This window comes from Lutra lutra, chromosome X, assembly GCF_902655055.1.
Source record: "Lutra lutra chromosome X, mLutLut1.2, whole genome shotgun sequence".
Lineage (NCBI taxonomy): Eukaryota > Metazoa > Chordata > Mammalia > Carnivora > Mustelidae > Lutra > Lutra lutra.
In genome coordinates, this window is record NC_062296.1 from 16,358,462 (window position 1) to 16,364,637 (window position 6,176).

Here is a 6,176-nt window from a genome sequence, read left to right on the forward strand (position 1 = left end):
ACTGTCCCTTGTTTATTTTTACCCCAAATTTTCTTCTATATTCAGTAAGAAAAATTGTTACTTTTCCGAAGTCTACGACAGCGCTCAATGAATTTCTCACTTTAACATTCACATTTCATTTTGTGATACATGGGTTCGGTATTCATGATGCATTTTCACATGGAATAATTTCAGGCTGAGCCCGCGCTGCGTCCGTGGAACGGGAGAAAGCTAGTGCTGCCACTACTGCCCCCTAGTGGGAGCGTCTGGCACAGGCCCGCCAGCGCAGCCACGGAAGCCACAGGAGGGGTAGCCCTCATTTCTTGGATTTTTTCTTCTTCAGCCTTGGGAACTCCAGGCACGGCAGAGGGAAGCTCAGTCTTTTTCTATAAAGGGTCTTCAGGAAAGGATTCCTCCACATTTATGGGGCCTGATGACATCTCCTGATTCGGAAGACTCAGCCGTCTCTGCAGCTTCTACTGCCCGAACAGTGTGCGTTTGCAGATGGAATAACCGAAGGCTGCGGCCTCTGTTGCTCACGGGTCACAGTCACGGACGCCCCCGCCTGAAGGTGACCGCGCGCTCCAGACTTATGGCTGGGGAGCCTCGTCCAGCACCTGGGCCGGCTGCAGAAACGCGAGCTGAAGCAGGGCTTGAATGTGGACCAGTCTGACCTCTGCATTGCATCCCCCCCCACCGCCACCTCCCCACCCCCGTTAACCACCGCTCCCCACACCCCACCCCATACCCCCCCTACCCCCCACACTGCTCAGAAGCACCTGGCACGGGGCAGAACCTTTGGCAGAAGGGCTAAAGGGCTTCTGGTTGGGCCCTAGGGGCCCGGCATCGTGTGTTGAGAAGGTAGATTCCCTCCTGGCCACCAGAATCTGTTCCAAACTGCTGAGATTCAGTTGTTTCCATGATCACTTGTCTTAATATAATTTTTCCTGCCAATTTTGCTCATCATTAAGACATTTGTAATCAACGCTATATTCCTTCTTCAGTTCATTCAATGATCCAGGGCTGACGTGATTTCTGTAGGGGACCTGGTCACTGAGTACAGACAGAGGAGGGGGAGATGAGCTGCCCACTGTCCCTTGGGAGCAGCACCCTGCCCCCAGCCTCCCAGGCAGCTCCGATGTGCTGTTGTCGCACATTGGACATTCACATTATTTGAGTCTTGGTCATAATGCTCCTTGTCTCTCCACCGGGAGCTGTTCCCAGTATTATCATCGTTCTTGTTGTCTCAGGATCAACCTTAAACTTACTCCACTGAACATCCCCATGCTTATCTCACTTCTAACTTAAACTTCTCCCAAGGCCAGATTCATACTGTGTCGTAGAGTGAACCTTACCCTTTCCTGAGCTGGAATCCTAGGGCACCTGGAGAAAACACTAGGGCCCCAGCATGGTCCCAGGCCAGGTCTCCAGGCTGGCTGCAGGAACCTGCTATTCCCTGGTGCCCCCCCAGGGCCCAGAGCTACAGGTTGCTGCAGGGGCAGGAAGAGGCTTGATAGCAGGAGAATTGCTCAATGTCCTGAACCACACAGAGCTCCCATCCAGCATGATTATGCCAGGAACCACTAGACCATAACCAAGAAGCAGACCACCTCTGTATAAGTTTATTCGATGTGGTTTCAAGTCATAAGTAAGACACTCCTGAGGGCTGCCTGGGTGGCTCAGTGGGTTAAGCCTCTGACTTCAGCTCAGGTTATGATCTCAGGGTCCTGGGATCGAGTCCCGTGTCGGGCTCTCTGCTGCACAGGGAGCCTGCTTCCTCCTCCCCCCCCCCCCCGCTCTCTCTGCCTGCCTCTCTGCCTACTTACAATCTCTCTCTGTCAAATAAATAAAATCTTTTTTAAAAAAAAGACACTCCTGAAACCAATATTGCACAGTACGTTAACTAAAATTTAAAATAAACATTTTTTCTTTTAAAAAGTAAGATTGGGCGCCTGGGTGGCTCAGTCGATTAAGCATCGACTCTTGGTTTTGGCTCAGGTCGTGATCTCAGGGTCGTGAGATCGAGCCCCGTGTTGGGCCCCACACTGGGTGTGGAGCCTGCTTAAGATTCTCTCTCTCCCCATCTAAAAAAAAAAAAAGACAATCAAATCCCATAAACCCACCTGAAACCATGTGTTGTTTACTCCTCAAGGGAACAAGGCTGTTAAACTATCAGGTGCAGACAAGAAAGGGTAAATGAGTTTTGTAAAGCGAAATGCAGAAGACTGAGGCTTCACAGGTAAAGCTCCAATAAGCAATACGCCTTTGAGGCAATGCAAGGGTCCGTCTGAAAAGACCCAAACGACAACTGGGTTGGGACTACCAACAGCCAATGGCTTTTAGCAGAGGAGAAAAGGAGAGTGAGCCATTTTCTTGAGGGCAAATCAAGTTCTCCATACTAAGGACTAAATCCTGTGGTAACACACACCTTTACTATGAACGAGTGACTTGTACTAAGAGGCTTTCTGGCATCACTTGAAGAATGGAATTTTCAGTCCCACCTTTATACCAATATGAGTGACCCCTCGCCTTGTTTTTTTTTTAAGATTTTATTTATTTATTTGACACAGAGAGAGATCACAAGTAGGCAGAGAGGCAGGCAGAGGGAGAAGCAGGTTCCCTCACAAAGCAAAGAACCAATGTGGGGCTCAATCCCAGGACCCTGAGATCATGACCTGACCCAAAGGCAGAGGCTTAACCCACTGAGCCACCCAGGCGCCCCAACCCCTCGCCTTGTATATGGGCTATGGTCTTGGTCCGACGGCTCTGTTAATCCAAAGATTTGTTGATGCTCTTAACCTCAGAGGCCTTTAAAGAGGTGAATCAGAGCGTAGAGCCATGAGAGACTTAACACATAGCCTCTGAGGGAAAACCAGACTCCAAAGTGTGGAGATTTTACTGTCAGAACGCAGCACACGGAGAAGGAGGTCTGAAAGGAACTTGAAGATTTCCAGAGCGGGTAGAAGGAGCGCCCTGGCTTGGATTCATCCCTATCAAGGAAGGTGGTGTGAACACAACACATTTATTCCACTTCTTATAGTTCCTCAGCGGCTGGAGTGGTTGAAGGCTGAGGGATGTTACATTCAGGGGGTGGTTTGGTTTCTGTATTTCACACTTTTGACTTCTCTAGATGCATGAAATCTAGGTCAGTTTATGTGGGAGTCAGAGCAGGGGCTTTGGTGAAACTCAGAGAAAAGGAATCTTGTTTTGAAAGGGATTATGACAAAGTGAGTAGTTCAAGGGACATAAAAAATCTGGCGTGATGTACAGCATATTATTTATCCCAGACATTCTTCTTCGGCACGTAGCACTTCAAAATGCTGACCATGTGTGGGCGCCTGGGTGGCTCAGTCCGTTGAGTGTCCAGCTCTTGACTTCATCTCAGGTCATGATCTCAGGGTCATGGGATCGAGCCCCGCATCAGGCTCCATGCTCAGCTTGGAGTCTGCTTGTCCCTCTCCCTCTGCTTCTCCATCACCCTCCCATCTCTCTCTCTCTCAAATAAATAAATAAAATCTTTTTAAAAAGATTTTATTTGTTTACTTGAGAGAGAGAGAGATCCCCAGTAGACAGAGAGGCAGGCAGAGAGAGGGGGAAGCAGGCTCCCTGCTGAGCAGAGAGCCTGTTGCGGGGCTCGATCCCAGGACCCCGAGATCATGACCTGAGCTGAAGGCAGAGGCTCAACCCACTGAGCCACCCAGGCATCCCTAAATAAAATCTTTTTAAAAAATTATTTTAAGGGGCGCCTGGGTGGCTCAGTGGGTTAAGCCGCTGCCTTCGGCTCAGGTCATGATCTCAGGGTCCTGGGATCGAGTCCCGCATCGGGCTCTCTGCTCAGCAGGGAGCCTGCTTCCCTCTCTCTCTCTCTGCCTGCCTCTCCGTCTACTTGTGATCTCTCTCTGTCAAATAAATAAATAAAATCTTTTTAAAAAATTGTTTTAAAAAGAACACAAGGACGCCTGGGTGGCTCAGTGGGCTAAGCTGCTGCCTTCGGCTCAGGTCATGATCCCAGGGTCCTGGGATCGAGTCCCGAATCGGGCTCCTTGCTCAGTAGGGAGCCTGCTTCCCTCTCTCTCTCCACCTCTGCCTGCCTCTCTGCCTGCTTGTGAGCGTTCTCTCTCTCTCTCTCACTCTCTCTCTCTCTCTCTGACAAATAAATAAATAAAATCTTTTTTTTTTTAAATAAAAAGAACACAAAATGCAGGCCATGTTGAAAGGTGAAGAGGTGGTAAGGCGTCCAGAAGAGGGAGGGTCATGGATGGGATCTGCCTAACACATGAGTAATAACATAATCCCCTCAACATATGAATCAGGATTTCAGGCAATCCTTGGAGATAAAACTTCAATTTTGCATATCAGTGTTTCATGTATATTGGGGGTTCTGATGGGTTTCCCTCATTCAGAGGAAAGAGAAATACTATTTTCATATCTTTCGATCCGCAAAGAATGTGAAATTCGGCCTTGTAAGACCTCTGAGAAGTCCGGTCTGACAAAGCAAGATGGAAAAGGCTGGACAGAGACTAACTTATCCATCACTCTGGTAAGAAAAGCAGCTACCATCACCCTTCAATCCCAGTAGTTAAAATTCCAGAATTAGGGGACCGGGTACATTGATAGCTGGGCACCTAGTAACAAATGCTATATGACATCCAGAACATAGTGCAAAGAAACCTTTCACCGAGGGAACAGGGGGTCCAAAAATGCAGGGAGGCAGAACAGGGAGCCAGCCAATCTCTTCTGTCTCACTGCCCCTTCACACACATCAAGGACACCCCTGAAGATATAAGTAACTGAAAGGTCCAAGACTGTATTCTAAGTGTCTGCCTTACATCTAGAACCCTGGTTTTCCAGGGCTTTAGGATACTAACCAAATTTTATCCCATATAACTCTTAAAAAAAAAAAAAAACACCTAAATGGGGGCAACTGGGTGGCTCAGTCAGTTAAGGTGCCCGACTTGGTTTCGGCTCAGGTCATGGTCTCAGCGTCCTGAGACTGAGCCCCTCATGGAGCAGTCTGCTTCCCCATCCCTCTCCCCCTACCTTTCCCCTCCCCTGCTCTCACATGCATGCGCACATGCGTGCACATGCTCTCTTTTTTTTTTAATATAAATGAACATTTTTCCCCCTAAATGAACTTTAAAAGCAGAAATAGGATGAACCTCATTTTCTAATCACAGTGCGACAAAACGAAAAAAGTTAAAAAGAAAATGGCAGGGCGCCTGGGCCGCTCAGGTCATGATCTCAGGGTCCTGGGATCAGCCCCGCATCAGGCTCTCTGCTCAGCAGGGAGCCTGCTTCCTCCTCTCTCTCTCTCTCTGCCTGCCTCTCTGCCTACTTGTGATCTCTCTCTCTCTGTCAAATAAATAAATATTTTTAAAATAGAAAATGGCAATATCATATAGCTTTGAATCAAAGAGGAATTATAATGGAAACTGCAATTACGAATAATTCTGAAATCATCAGTAATAACACCGTGGTAATTAATTTAATGTGCCAACTTGACTGGACTACGAGATGCCCAGAGAGCTGGTAAAACATTATTCTTGGACTTGTCCGTGAAGTGTCGCCAAAAGAGATCATTAGCATTTTGACTCAGTGTCTCAGTAAAGTGATCTGCCTTCACCAGGTGGGTGGGCTGCACCCAAGCTTAAGGGCCTGAACAGAATGAAAAGGTGGAAGAGCCAATTGCCTTGCTCTCTCCTTGAGTTAGGATGTCCTGTTCCTGCTCTTGAACACTAAAGCTCCTGGTTCTGTGATTTCCAGCCTCTGGGACTTACACCTGCGACCTCCCCACCTTGGACTGGGAGTTACCACATCGGACTGGGAGTTACATGTTCCAACTAGAATTGAATTGTATCAGCAGCCCCCCTGGCTCTCCAGCTAGCAGACAGCCGATCACAGGACTTCTCGATCTTCGTGACTGTATGAGCCAATTCCCGTAATCAATCTCTCATTTTCTCTACACACACACACACACACAAACACACACACACACCATGGGTTCAGTTTCTCTGCAAAATCCTAATACAGACATTACCTATAATGTGACTACAGCCATATTTAGAGGAAAATCTGTAACTTAAGTGTTTTTATCATTAAACAGAATGAAGAGACAATATCCAGAATATCTATTGAAAGCTTATACTGTGTAAGGCCTGGACAAGAAACATTTCATTTAACCCTCAGAGCACTTATGA